Below are 16129 nucleotides of genomic sequence, written 5' to 3' on the forward strand. Positions count from 1 at the left end.
AATAAAACAAAATATATACGATATTAGGATTAATGAATTTAAATTTAAATTATTACTGCTTCCAACTTGTTTATTATATAATTATTGATTTTTTGTAGATGATTAAGATAAGATAAGATTCTAATAGGGAGGCCTCAAGGCCTACGCCACTGCGACCCCTTTGGATCTATTGTGGCTCCCCGACTTTAGAACTCACCCTCCAGACCCGTCCGCTTAATCAGACTCTGAAATCTGGAGAGTGGCTCCTGGGTAAAACTCTCAAGGCCTTGGTTTTTCCTCCCCCGAGAAGTAACATCCTTAGCCAGACACAAGCCCCTCACACTGACACAACACTGTGCAGTGCCGTTTCCTCCTCCTCTTCCTGACAGAACCTACAAAGGCTATCATCTGCCAGGGCCCATGCGATGCATGTGTTTTCTGAGCCTGCAGTGGCCCAGTTAATAGACCCTACAATTATCCCTATAGCCCCACACGGCCTTGGCGGATTAAATCTGCAGTCAGCTTTGGCTGCTTTTTCTGTCCTTCTACTCCTTCGCCTGTCACTGCTCTGTGGTGGCAAGCCACCACTCCTGAGACCTATTCTGCACCCATAGTTTTATTGGCCGCAGTCTTAAGACACTTGAAGATCCCAAAATAGGGCTCCGAGCCAACGAAGTGTCCCGCAAAGCCTTCCCGGGACAATAAATCTGCCACTTCGTTTCCTTTATGTCCTGAATGACCAGGTACCCAAACTAGAAAGACCTTATTGTGGTCACTGATTTCTTTAGTGGTAGATGATTAGGATGTAAACATGTTGAAGGTAATCGATTAAAAAAAATCGATGTTTATTTATTAATGTATCATTTGTTCTTTAGAAAGAAAGAAAATGACAAGATTGTTAGAAAGCGTAACGGGATATACTTTGCGGAAATTAAAAAAATAATAATAAAAGAAAAGCAGATCAAAATAATGGTTTAATAATAAACTGCAACATGTTTAGTATTCAACAAACATTATCTTGGGAAACACAGGTTTTACTTTCTCTTCAAAGACTTCCTCTTTGAATTATTATTATTTTTTTTAAATTAATTAATTAGGCACCGGAAGTTTAAATGTTTTTCTGAGTTCTTTTGAAGAAAAAAAAGCTTTCTCTTGAATTGTATTTACTTTTTCTTTTTTTTTTCACGTTATTTAGATAAATTTTCAATCGTGTTTATTAAGGTTGATGATATCAAAAATATAGCTGCTTATACGTATTTGTGCAGTTTCACCGAGTTGAATCTTATCTGGCGAGGAGACTCTAAAGTGGGCCGTTAACAATGGCCCCCAACTAAGTTCAATTGATGTTACACTCAAGAATTCAGCCCAAATTATAATTTGTATTTAGGTTATATCTTTATTTCTTTTTTCTGGTGCGTATTTAATATTAAAGTAAGTAAAGTAATCGCCTATTTTTTCAGGTGGGGCTTAACGTTCAACTACTAATTAGGTGTCGTGAACGGAGGCGATTAGCAAACATACCTTACTGTAAATTTCTTTTTATTAACCATTAAATAAAATCCAAGGCTTAAAGACCGGGGAATCGAACCCAGTACCACAATACATATTAGTTTTGCAGGTCTCGCCTCTTAACCCGCTCGGCTACCGTGGCGCCTGTGTTTAATATTAAAAAACGTTTTATAACTCACAAATTTAAAAACAAAAGTTTGACTAATCCATTATTATTATTATTTCATTTTGTCTGTATAAATGTATACAATAAGTAAATATGGAGAGAGTGATGAACTGGTGCGGGAGGAGAGCAGGAGGAGAGAAACTACCCAGCGGTATTATTGTCTATAAGAGAGAGGAGAATGTGAGGAGGAGAAAGAAGAGATAGGAGAGAGCGATGAACTGGTGCGGGAGGAGAGCAGGAGGAGAGAAACTACTCAGCGGTAGCACTCTGTATAGGAGAGAGGAGAGTGTGTGGAGGAGAGAGTGATGAACTGGTGCGGGAGGAGAGCAGGAGGAGAGAAACTACTCAGCGGTAGCACTCTGTATAGGAGAGAGGAGAGTGTGTGGAGGAGAGAGTGATGAACTGGTGCGGGAGGAGAGCAGGAGGAGAGAAACTACCCAGCGGTAGCACTCTCTATAGGAGAGAGGAGAATGTGAGGAGGTGAATGAGATGAACTGGTGCGGGAGGAGTGCCGGAGGAGAGAAACTACCCAGCGGTAGCACTCTCTATTGGAGAGAGGAGAATGTGAGGAGGAAAGAGTGATGAAATGGTGCGGGAGGTGAGCAGGAGGAGAGAAACTACCCAGCGGTAGCACTCTCTATAGGAGAGAGGAGAATGTGAGGAGGTGAATGAGATGAACTGGTGCGGGAGGAGTGCAGGAGGAGAGAAACTACCCAGCGGTAGCACTCTCTATTGGAGAGAGGAGAATGTGAGGAGGAGAGAGTGATGAAATGGTGCGGGAGGAGAGCAGGAGGAGAGGAACTACCCAGCGGTAGCACTCTCTATAGGAGAGAGGAGAATGTGAGGAGGTGAATGAGATGAACTGGTGCGGGAGGAGTGCAGGAGGAGAGAAACTACCCAGCGGTAGCACTCTCTATTGGAGAGAGGAGAGTGTGTGGAGGAGAGAGTGATGAACTGGTGCGAGAGGAGAGCAGGAGGAGAGAAACTACCCAGCGGTAGCACTCTCTATAGGAGAGAGGAGAATGTGAGGAGGTGAATGAGATGAACTGGTGCGGGAGGAGTGCAGGAGGAGAGAAACTACCCAGCGGTAGCACTCTCTATTGGAGAGAGGAGAATGTGAGGAGGAGAGAGTGATGAAATGGTGCGGGAGGTGAGCAGGAGGAGAAAACTTACCCAGCGGTAGCACTCTCTATAGGAGAGAGGAGAATGTGAGGAGGAGAATACGAGGAGGAGAGAGGAGAGATAGGAGAATAATGGCGTTTAGGCCTTCAGACTACAAGGAAGTCGCGGGGCCACTGGCGATTCAGTCGGCGAGGAGTATTAGGAATGTCAGAGGAGGCGAGAGACTGTACAAGAGGATTAGAGCTAGTCGATGGAGTAGTATGAAATTTTTGGTATTTAGTCTTGGCGAGTTGGTCTATAAAGGGAATGTTCAGGTCGTTAGTGAGGTTAGTCACCGTAGAAAGGAGCGTCACCTATCTGTCGGCAGTAGTTTTGACTGAAATGTCCTGTCCTGTCCGTATGTTTTGTAGGTTTGGCTGACCACAGCTCTAGTCCTGTAAGTCCACATAGGTTTGAGTTCTATGGGCAATTTGGAGCGTCGTCCAAGTAGTCTGTAGAGCCCATATTTAATATTAAAAATTAAGGTTTGTTTGCTACAAAAATTTTTATTTTAAATTAAATTTTTGTTATGAGTAAATATTTAAATATTACGAAAATTTACTAGTTTTACTGAGTAATTTGAATGATATTTTTTTTTTAACTAGGTGTTCTGGCAAGCTTTAAGCTTTTTAAATTAAAATTAAGGCTAAAGATTAAGAGCAACATTAAAAGTTGCATAGCTTTTTATATAAATAAAAATGCTAAGAAAAAAAAAAAAGAACGTAATCTAAGATCGAGATAATGTACAATTAATTAATATAAAAAGATATAATAAATGATACGGTAACCTAAATCTACAAATTATTTGTATTTTTTAACAAGAATTTTTTTTTTTTTTTGCAAATACATTTTTATCTATTTGAATTAATTACATATTGCAAAAAAAAAAAATACATCTAGCCGAAGAAATAAAATTAAAATTGAGAAAGGTTGGTCACCTCTAAAAACAGGTCACCCACGTGGTGGGATCTTGTCCAAAATATCTGTAATATCTGCACCAACCACCACCACTGTTAACTAGATAACTGCTATATTTGTTTGTATTCATCTTCGATAAAAAAAAAACTGTATATATGGAGCACATTTAAAAGGGTCGTTTGAAAAGTCCGTGCAAAGTCAGAGAGATAGCACTACTGGCGCGTATCGAGGTTATGTTTAGTTAGTAGCATCTCTTGGAAGAACACACACCAAGTTTCAGCCAGATCGGTCTATTTCTTTGTGTTTGGCATTCGTTTGAATCGAGGAAGTCGAGTGATTTTCAAAAAATGGACGAAAAAGAATTTCGTGTGTTGATTAAACACTACTTTATGAAAGGCAAAACGACTCAGGAGACTAAAGAGAAGCTTGATAAACATTATGGTGACTCTGCACCTTCGATTAGAACAGTTTATAAGTGGTTTCAAAATTTTCGGAGTGGCCATATGGGCACAAGTGACGCTGAACGTTTTGGACGCCCTGTTGAGGTTACTACTCCAGAAATCATTGATAAAATCCATGATATGGTGATGGATGACAGAAGAGTGAAGGTGCGTGAGATTGCTAGTGCTGTGGGCATCTCGAATGAACGGGTACATAATATTTTGCATCAACATTTGGACATGACAAAGCTATCCGCAAGATGGGTGTCGCGATTGCTCACGCTTGACCAAAAACGAAATCGAGTGAAGTGTTGCAAGGACGGTTTGCAGCTGTTCCAGAAGAATCCGCAGGACTTTAAGCGTCGTTTCGTCACTGTGGATGAAACATGCATGGATACATCACTACACTCCTGAGACCAAAGAACAATTTAAACAATGGGTTACCAAGGGGGAATCTGCGCCAAAAAAGGCGAAGACCGTTCCTTCGGCCGGAAAGATTATGGCGACTGTCTTTTGGGATTCGCAAGGAATAATCCTCATCGACTATCTGGAAAAGGGTAAAACTATTACAGGTGCATATTATTCATCGTTATTGGACCGTTTGAAAACCGAGCTGCAAGAAAAACGCCCACGATTGGCCCACAAAAAAGTCCTTTTCCATCGCGACAACGCACCAGCTCACACCTCAGCAGTTGTGGTCGCAAAATTAATGGAAATAGGGTTCCAACTCGTTTCACATCCCCCCTATTCTCCAGACATGGCTCCGTCGGACTTTTGTCACCACTTATACGTGTGAAACTGCGTTCTCAGCCTTGGAGTACTTAAAAAATAAGTATCGGAACAGATTGGATGTCGAACCTAATTTGAGAATAAAATTAACATCATTAAGTCCAAATTTGAAATTACTATGTGATGAAAAACATCATCCTTCGCACTAAGGTCAAAATATGTAAAACAAAATGAAGATAATGGATTGTCTTTAATTACTTATGTTTTTGTTATATAATTATTTTGCAATTTTTGTGTATGAAATAAACAAATAAATAACTTGAATTTTGATTTTTATTAAAAAATAAAATTTGTTTGGTAAATAAATGTTTTTATATAAGGTGGGTCGCGAAAAAATTCAAAATCTCGTACCGGGCCGCGGTCAAAAAAGTTTGGGAAACGCTGTTCTAGAGCATTTTTTAAGCTTGGTATAAGCAAAAGTTATTTTGTAGCTTAAACTCTTTTTTGCACCAAAATCATAATTTTCAGTAAAACTTGAGTACATATTACTTTAGTCGAACAGATTTCTTGTTTTTGAGCTTTTAAGTGGCATTTTGTGTCTTGTCGAAGCGAATGTTATATATATTATTACGCCTGTCAAAAAGAAAAATAATAATATAAGCATTAAATAAACCTAATAAAAAAAATTGATGGCGTCATCTTTTCTGTTTGGAGCAAAAGAAAGTTATCTGCAGCAGAAAACTCATTTTTGCTCCAAATCTAACCTAGGTTAGAGAATAAGTAATAATAAACGAGTCTGCATAAAGACTCGTTTATGCACCAAAATTTGTAAAAGAATTGAACATACAATAGGGGGCGCCACTATACACATTTTCTGAACAAAATGTAAAATAACTCCTTTTTGCACCAAGCTCTTCAAATTATACTAAAAAGGTATTTCAGAGAATGTACGAGTATGTACCAAAAGTTCAGAGAATCCGTTTTTCCCAAAAATTTCATCCCCTCTACAGCAGCTAATCCTTAATCCTTTAAGGCGCCACGTTAGCCGAGCGGGTTAAGAGAGACGAGACCTGCAAAGCTAATATGCATTGTGGTACTGGGTTCGATTTCCGGTCTTAAGCCTTGGATTTTGTTTAATGGTTAAATGAGAAATAGTATGTTTGCTAGTCGCCTCCGTCCACGACACCTAGTAAATGGTAGTTGGACGTTAAGCCCCGCCTGAAAAAATAGGCGATTACTTTATTTCCTAATTCTTTAAACCGGAAAACACCTATCCACTTCCGCTTTACCAGGTAATCCTCCAAGGAGATTGAAGAGAAGATATCTTCACGACCTAATTGTTCATGATAATGACGTGTCACCGCTCTTCTCCAATCAAATATCCTGTTATAGTGTTAGGAAATATCACATCCAATTGTTGCAGTTGTTAGAAAATCGGAGGAGCCATTTTTCTTTTTCACAAAAATAAAAGAAAAATCCATTCAAAATAAAGATTATTTCAATTTGTTGTTCAATTTTCTTCAAATTTGGAAGAAAACAGGACCGTAAATTATACTAAAAATGGTATTTTAACACACACTGAATTATCACTAATATTTTAAAAAATTTCCAGCCAAATTTAACCACCAAGAGATTATCCAGACTAATTTAATTTAAACTGAGATGATTTCTGTTTACAATCTATTCAATGGCCACTATTTTACTTGAGGTAAACAAATGAAAAAAAGGTTATTTAGAAAACAAAAGGAAAGGTTTCAATAAAATAAATAGGCAAGTTGCCAGCACAATGGAGGAGTAGCCTGAGATCAGGAAGTGTGGAGTATAATGGTCAATTATCCTTCCAATGTGACCGACAAACGTCATGACGAGTAAAGGAGCAACATTAAGGAAGATTCCGTGACTTGATGCCTGTTTGGTTCGCATCCTATATATTTATAGAAAGGTGCCAGGATTTACGCGTTTACATCCCAATCTCTGGACGCTGTGTTTTTACACAAATATACACAAAAAAAAAAAAAAATCTCAAATATTTAAAAGAAAAATAGTTTTATTTCTTTTTTTTAAGTAATTTAAAACACACTCAAAGATCTTATCAACACATAACCTTTCTTTTATAACCATTATTTGGTGGCCGCACGTTTACCCTTACTTGGTATGTGCAGTTGAGTGTTTTACACTTTGAATGGTTAGCACTTCCTTGTTTGTTTTATTTTGGGTTCCGTTTTCTGAGTCACTTAATAGGTGCACAAGTTTGTTGTAACAAAGATACAGGTCTATACCGCCGAACTTGGAAAGTATTTTGAAATTAACCATTTAGAAAACATTTTTTTGGATTTCAGGAATGAAATCATGATTTTCTATTAAACAATTTTCAAAAGTTTTATAACTCACAAAATTTACTTTGGTTTTTTTAAAAAACAAAGTTTTACTAATCCATTAAAATTATGTAAGTCTTAGAACCATAAAAAGATTAAGAGTATGCAATCTTATAAGTTCAGGAATGGAGGATCCTGAGCGTATTGAAGCTGGAGTTTTAAGACCCAAAAGTATCTTCCAAACCCATGGAAGATTTCCCAGTAATAATAATAATAATAATAATAATAATAATAATAGTATTTATTAGGGAAGGGATTAGCTATGAGGTTAGCATACTGGACTCCCACGCGGAGGTCCCGGGTTCGAATCCAGCAGCTGACCCATTAGATTTTCTCTTCCTAGGAGCTTCTTACAGCTCACTGTCCGGTGATGGACAGTGTTGTCTGTAACGAGAGAACACTGTCCGGAGGCCGGCAGTGCACTGGAAAAAGCTCCGGGCGCTAATGACCTCAGCTGTTGATGCGCCAAAAAAAAAAAAAAAAAAAATAATAGTATTTATTCAAGAACTTACAAATATACAAAAACAAAATATTTATCCTAACTAAAAGCAAAATAATCTAACATTTCTTTAATTCAAAAGAAAACATACTTCGAGCATGGACTTAGCCTGTCTGCCGAGTTGACTCTAATTTACATTACCATAAAGTTTGTAACTAAACATATTTTAGTATTAAAAATTGTCTGTAACTCCAAGCGGATATTGTGTACCTATACAGCTTGCACCAATCAAGGCCATTCAAATAAAGAATAATCTCACTTTTCTGGAGTTTTCTATTTCCCAAGTACTGTACCCTAAACTCCTGTAAAATCGGACATTCCCCAATAAAATGTATAATATCTTCCATAGCTCCAAGAATACAGAGAGAACCATTAAGGCCAATTTTGATCCCTGTTTACACTAAAATTGAAATTAAACAGTGCGCCTCTCAGCTTCATTATTACAATAATAAACTTCAAACTGTTTTTATCATGAACATATCCATTTTCCCCTAAATCCAACTAATCCATTATAATCACCATTAAAATTATGTAAGTCTTAGAACCATAAAAAGATTAAGAGTATACAATCTTATAAGTTCAGATATGAAGGATCCTGAGCGTATTGAAGCTCTGGAGTTTTAAGACCCAAAAGTATCTTCCAAACCCATGGAAGATTTCCCAGTATCTTTCAGGTGAAAATTCTACCCTGCGAAATGATCCAGTGCACAACATTCAGCTTTGAAAGTGATTTAAGTAGCTATTAAATTATAAGCACGAGCGGAATATTATATTGTTATTTGATTAGGAAGGCTGAAGCGCTAAATAGAATAAAAGATAATATTACTGACTAAGAGTATAGTGGCTAGCATTACCAGTTACTTATCAACGAGCGTAAATCACAATAACTAACTAGAGTAAACTAAATATAAACTATTTCTAAAACAAAAAAATGGCTAAACTGAATAACAAATTAAGTAACATCATAAATATTGTTACAAGTCCTTACATAATCTCGATACTTTTTGGGCAGCTGCTATTGTTCTGAGCCCTACCTGGCTTTAACCCTTTTTTGAACCTTTCACAGCCTCCTTTTATCATCTTATGAAATTCCTAATTCTATGCCACAATCCATTCTATTTAATTCAAGAAAGCAATACGCAAAAAATGTTATTGCAAAATATTATTCAAGTATGTCTAGTTTTATTACTACTTAGTCCTTAATAATGACAGAATTATTTTTAAACCATGAGTACTCCAGCCTGGTTAAAAAGTACAGAATATAGAACTTCTATAATTAGCAATATAAAAAAAAAAAAAAATTAGAGCAAAAATAAATAAATAAATAGTAAAATGTGGGAGAACTCACATAAGGCTGTTTACGAAGTGAGGCTGACCTCTAAATCTGTTACATCTGGCCCATGATGTGTCATTTTCCACAAGTATGTTACACTTAAGTAGATACAGCTGAAACAATAGTACTGCGCTGTAATCGTATTTCCATTTTTCAATAAAAAAATGTTCTAATAGTAATAAATAGATAATAAAAATGTAATAAATTAATTAAACAGATCATTATGAGATTAACTATGCATTTATTCGCACAATTTAAAAATGAGAAATGAGCATTCACAAGTCTACAGACAATCCAATTCGCAAATTTTATTAGCATTTAAATTTAATCAAACATATTGCCTCATATTGTCCCCCCCCCCAAAAAAAAAGTGCATTAGGTATAGAAAAATTTCAACACATAAAACAATATGGCCTAACCAGACACATTAAATAGAATAAAGATTATCAGCTTTTAATTTACAACGAGTAATAGATATCTATTTAATAAAATGTAACATGATACAATAAAAATATGGAGGAAAGTCTAAAAGGGTTTGTAAATTTGAATCTATTCTGGTTTTCATCATTAAACGAACCTTTTTAAATCAAGTGGAAATATAACCTTCTATCAAGAATAAAAATGATAACTACAGATATGTATATTATTTATCCAGTTTATAATATTCATTTCTTCACTTCTAATAAGTCTTTTCGTTGATACGTTGAAAGTCTCAACTTTAATACAATTTCCCAATTCGAAAATCTGACGCAAATACAATTTCCTCCCGGCAAAACAGGAAGAGAAAGTAAACATGAAATCTAAAAGGTAATAATTTTTCTATAAAAGTAGACTTTTTTCCATATACAAACTTTTAAAGGTACTTGAAATAAGATATAATTTGATGCTTGAAAAAAGCAACTTTTAAAAACACCTACCATTGGAAATTTGTTTTAAAAACCAAAATTGCGAAAATTAGTTCCTAAAGTTGAACTACACCAATCAAATTGGCTACATAAAATATCTTTATTTAAAAAAAAAACTTCATGCAAGCATTGTAACATTACTTCCTGTCTTTAAATGACGTGAAAGTAATAAATGTAAAGATTATTTAATTAACTAATAATTATAGTCATTCATCTAAGATTAATTAAAAGTAAAATTAAAATAAGATTGAAGAGGTTAATGTTGTTAAGTTGATGATTGAGTTCTACTGTAAGACTCTTGTATCATTATTTCGACTATAATATTTTATATACCTTATTATAATAATTAACATCATAAACAATTTTTATCAACTTAATTTATAAGTTAATGCAATAATAATTGCCCCTTGAAGATATGCAATTAATCAATTTTCACAGCGTGGTGCTTGTGAATAAATAATTGAACGATTTAAGCATTACAACACTAATAATTAAAAAAAGTCTTATGTGAACCACTCATTCAACTTTTTCTCACTTCAAAATTGACATGAATAAAAATGAGTACATACCTAGAGTGTATGTTAACCTAAACTTGAGTCTGCACTCTAACTGGTATAATTAGAATAATGGCGTTATGTATCTTGAGTTGGTGTACAGAAAAATGTAAGCATATGATCAACAACACTTAAGTACTTAACTAACCTTCTTTTGTTACTAATTCCAGTCTAACTTTTGTTTGAGGCAATGGTCGAAGGAGGTTACACTATAAAACTGCAGCTTAGGTTACAGTGTAGGTTACCTAATAACCTGACCATATGATAGTCCCATATGTGAATGTAGTTGCTGAGTGGATGGCTACATATAAACAATTACCTTCCTGCTGTAACAAATATAGAATTATAATTAAAATAGAATAATAATATATGCGCTTTCGTTGTAGTTGGTAACCACGAAAATAAAAGGGTTGCAATGCATTTATCTATTCGGCAAAAATGATCCACATATTGACATGAAATACTTAGAATACATTTTTTTTCCACTGCTCAAAATAGTTAGATATGTGTACCAGATAATGGTATCAACTTAGGGGCAAACATTATTCATATAAAAATGTTTAGAGAAGAATTGAAGGAATTTGAAAAATGAATATTTGCAACATTAGTTAATAAAAGGGCCTCAAGAATGTTAGAAAAGACTAACTCCTCTCCTAAAGCATGCATGATACCCAAAAGCCTACATAATTTCATAAGATTATGGATAGAATGACATTTCATTCATGAAAATCGGTTAGCCACTTAAGTTATATTTACCAAACAATGAAGAAAATGTTTGACAATTGCTTTACTTCAACTAAGAAGTAAAAATAAGATTCCACTTTAAACGAAAGTAGGGAAAACGAATCCATTTTATTCGGGTCAATAGTTTTTCAGAAAGGGGCTAATTTTGACCTAGTTATTTATCATGAATAATATTAGAGATAAGATCTAACATATGTGGGGCTAACTCCTCTTAAAATAGTTTTACAGCGTCCAAAATCCCAAAAGTTTACATTAAATTTCGGGGCCCTTGTTCAGCTAAAAATATTTTAGATTTACTTGGAAATACTTTGCAAATTATTTGTAAAATATTATCTTTTTATAGAAAAGAGGAAAAATTGTTCAAGTTGTTTGCTTTTAGTACGATTTTTCGTGTTGTTTTGACGATCCACTTACTGGAGAGTTTTAATATTAATGTTTAATCTTAGATCTACAAGAATTGACCTTAAGATAATCAGCAGTACAATCAAAAACCTTGAATCCGTTCAAGCTAGACAATAGCCTGAGGCCTTTTTTAAATAACTTGTACATACTAAAGATGCTGATCGTTATCTCCTTACTACTAAAATAGATTGACATAAGAATGATTGAATCGATCTCCAAAGGTTAATAGTATATATATTTATCCATTATGTAAGGGATACCTCGATAAAACAGAATGTAAGGGATTCCTCCAAAACGCTGAGTTATGTTTAAGAGAAAGACAACTATTCTCATTTTTAGTCAAATCATCCACAATTTACTAGTTTTTCCTGAAGTCACACAAACCAGCTGATGGACACGCAAAGTAACTTTATTTACATAAACTTTCGTCACCATTGTCTTCACCTAACTGGTCTACAAAATAATTAGATAAAGTGACAGAACAGATTAAAGTCAAACAAAAAAAAGGTTTATTAATAAAAAGCATGAATAAATAATTGAATTAATTTAAATAAAGGAACGATCTTTCATAATGAGATATTTAAAGGCTTCAAAAGGATGCTGACACCTCTTCCTAACTAGTCACTTCCAACTTGTCCACACAATGGTTAGTTGAATTATTCAAAAACGTGTTACCTCTCATACTCTTTATATTGTTCAACCAGATTAGGGTTGGTTGGCCTGTTGTATTCATAATATAATACAACTAGAAAACATGTTTTGAAAGCACTTCTAAACATGGAGGATTAAACTTTTAAAAACATTCTAAACAATATCACAGTAAAATATATGGAAGCGTTGTTGCAGACACATGTCACTTTATTCCACAATTGCCCAATAATTTACAATTTCAGAAATGGACACAAAATTGATTCCAACTATATATTCCAGTTCCTTGTTCATATCTAAGTGGTACTAATAACAAGGTCTGCAGTAGTGCACAAATCTGCCTAAAAGGATTTAAAAGAAATCACGGCAGCATTTAGTCTCCAGACAATCGAAGGTAGGATCATACTATGATGATTTTGACCTAGTTCTATCGTGAACTAGCTTCAGAAATTTAAATCTTATCACAGAAAAAGGTTTAACATTTTCTTATTAGACTGCGCTAGCCTTCATAATCCTAATTACTGATTCCCTAAAATTAGTATTTGTTTAGTAGAAATGATTTTGGATCTAGATAGACATATTTTTAAGTAATCCCTGATAATCTAAACTTTCTCAATTCTACAACAAAAAGAAAATAAGATAATAAAGCTTTTATGCCTTTCTTTTTAATGTATTTCTTAAGTTTCTAATCAATCTTTGAATTTATACCACACATTAATTAGCTTTAATATGTTATTAAACTAGCATCTTATTGGTATGGAAAGCGTAACGTCAAAACTTCCGTAAGATTATGAAATGTCTTTGAACACATGAGTAAGACCTTGCGTTACAACTGAAGTCGTAAGAAACGTTACAAGTTTTGTAATTCTTGAACTGATACAAAAGAAATTCCACGAGATAAAGGAAATGATATTTATGGTGAGTTGTAAGACTAAAATTAAATGTTATATTCATAAATAAGTGTTTTGCTTCATGAATTTTGTTTGTACAATGTCCTAATTCAATGCAATGCTTATTTATTTGTTAACATTTAGATTCTAAACTTCATTTCGAAACTATCAGTAGTTCCTGCAAAATTAAAGAAAAGTTGAAGTTAAAAACAATATTGAAGAAAAATATATCAAACTTACATGATTTTAATTCAATTTGATGATTTTAGAAGTAGTCCCAATATAATCTTTTAGACCAGCTCTCATATCAGTTGAAATTTCTGCGTGAAAAAATTAAGCCACTGATTTACTCTTATAATAAATGCTGACACTTTAAACCTTCATTCATTGTAATACAAACCATTTTTAGTAAAAACATCACTTTTCTCTTAATTATTCATTATTTAATCAATGATAGCCCATTTTTTAAATATTAGAAAGTTCCGTATGACTGCCAATGTCTAAAGAAATGATAATAAAAACTCACTTTACTTTCTGTTAAATTCTGTCCATTTATGTTTTCCATTTAATTAAATATTACACTAAAAATAGAAATACTATTATTACAAACACTTTTTTTACCATGAAAGTGAGCATTTAAAGAGATTGAAAATGAATAAGTAGACAGCTGATAACTGTTAGCTATTCGGTAGAAAAGTTCCTATTAGAACAATTGGATCAGGCCAAGGAAGGCTAAATCGAAAACAATTATGGTTACAATGTACTAATAGATGAAGCTATACTACGCCTGTAGTTAAAGTTGGTTGGCAACATTGATTGCCGGTGCCATGTTCCTAGTTTCAAGTTCGATTTCGTAAGGATTATTTAAATTGTGTGAAGTGCTAAATTTTAATGTAAATTATGAAGTTTTAATTTCTTTTAATTGTGTTGTTCGGTTAAATAATCGTTTCTAAATAATTTAACGTGTGTGTGAAGACAATTTTTGTTGTATTTGATTCTAGTTTTCATTTAATTTAAAGTTGAAATAATTGATAGTGAATATGAAAGACACTTTAATGATGGCTGACATTCTACCCTGTCTATTCCCAAAATGATACATCGTACATCCTATAAGAAAATCTGCTTATAACTTTCTAAAGGTACATGTTTATAATTCTTTTATTTTACTCCTTAGTTTTTGTATTGTCAAATTGGAATAGATTACTTTCAAAATTCTAAGTTCAATCAAATTTCCAACGTCCTTGCTGTATGTAGTTCTAGTAAGAGAACTTAAAAGATTTTGATTGTAATTTAATTATTACAGTTACTTTAAGTTGTGATACTGAAAAACTAAAGCGCTTCTTACATTTCCTCATAAAAGGCTATATTTCTGTAAGTTCTGAAGCTCGTTCTTAATTTTTATCAAAACAAATTAATGATATCTCATTTATATGAATATTAAAGAGTGTAGTTATCTTGATCGCCGCTTGGTGGCACCAGCTACTTTTAAGTACATATTACTGATTTTTTTGTAGGTTATAACTTATAAGAGTGCATTGGTAACAAAGTGAATGTGTTTTAAGTGCATATTAGCTCGAAAGGTTTCTCTTCTTTGACTTAGTTGATTATTACATTTTTTTAATTAGGATGTAATAAGACGCTTGTAAAAAATATTGAATCTACATTTCTTTAGATGGATACAAAATGTATGTTTACACTGCATTCATTTTATTATTTTTTTAAGAAATAAAATTAACTTTAAGTAAAGAGAGATACTGTGTTGGGGCTACATCTTAGTGAGGTTCGATTTAGTAAAGTTGCCCTTGTCATTTTTTGCTTTATTATTCTCATAAAAACTCACATTTTCGATTGAATTTTAAAAGAGCCCTTCATTTTTGGAAAGCCAGGCTTGTAAATTGTATCTAGTTGGAATAGTTGTTTTTCAGTTGTCAAACGCTTCTTCAAAAAATGTTTTTTATTATAATTGAATCAATTAAATTTTTCAGTGACGTCATCATTATTACATATTTGCAAGAGAACATTGAGAAATGTTGGCAAAAGTCGAGTGAGTGTTCTGTTTTGATTTTCAACATTTAAGTCGATCCATCTAGAATACAGCTCAATTCTTACATTCTAGAAACTCTTGTTATAAAATATTAGGTACATACATCCAAATACTCGTTAATGTACCAACTTTTAACCATAAATAAATTGATAAATAATGATTTGAATGAAACTAAATCGTGACCTTTCATAAACACTTTTTACAGAAATAACTGCTAGACTATTTCTTTATTTTTTTTAACTCAAGTTATTTATTTCTTATTTACTTTGAACATCTTTCTTATTGCCTTCAGCAATTCTGTTATAAAATATTTATTATTAGAAGAAATGCTGTTATTGTGTTTAGTCATGATCATGAAATTCTGTACTATTTATTGCAATTCTTTTAAACCAAATGAAACCTTGTTCCCCACCCGTCTCGATCTGAAGAAGTAACCTTATAACCTTCAACCTTATTAATATGGGTGAAGTGAATTCATTTAAGTTTCCCGCTAGTATGAAGTTTTTCATTAAATATTAATGATGGCTATACTGATTATTAAGTTATATCCTGCGAGGTGACGTTTCCCCTTCACATCGTGAACTTCATATGAATTAGAAATCTATTCAGACTAGAGTCACCTGACACTGATGTATATTTATTTTGTTCTCCTCTTCCTACCGTAATACATTCTCCGGTCATTGTTTGCAAATTTAGTTCGTATTATGTTCTCAATATTAGGCATATATTTACTACGATACATTTTTTAAATACAGGATCTTATTTAGTCCTTGCAATAAAATGATCTGTGTCTTCGTTTTTTAAATAATTATTTCCTTGTAAAACCACATTTG

At 33.6% G+C, this 16129-nt stretch overlaps 1 protein-coding gene across 2 annotated transcripts in view; it reads left to right on the top strand.

Moving 5' to 3' along the window:
- The window catches only part of LOC141447380 (dnaJ homolog subfamily B member 6-like), a 247066-nt gene that overhangs the window by 16997 nt on the left and 213940 nt on the right, over positions 1–16129 (top strand). Inside the window, exon 1 of one of the 2 annotated variants that reach the window (XM_074114883.1) lies at positions 14069–14391. The exons of the other annotated variant lie outside the window; for it this stretch is intronic. The gene's annotated coding sequence lies outside the window, so the exon portion shown is untranslated. Of the gene's footprint in view, positions 1–14068; positions 14392–16129 lie in introns of those variants that run through there. 2 annotated transcript variants of the gene reach the window in all.

This window comes from Rhodnius prolixus, unplaced genomic scaffold, assembly GCF_049639745.1.
Source record: "Rhodnius prolixus isolate KJV_2025 unplaced genomic scaffold, Rpr scaffold_7, whole genome shotgun sequence".
Taxonomy (NCBI): domain Eukaryota; kingdom Metazoa; phylum Arthropoda; class Insecta; order Hemiptera; family Reduviidae; genus Rhodnius; species Rhodnius prolixus.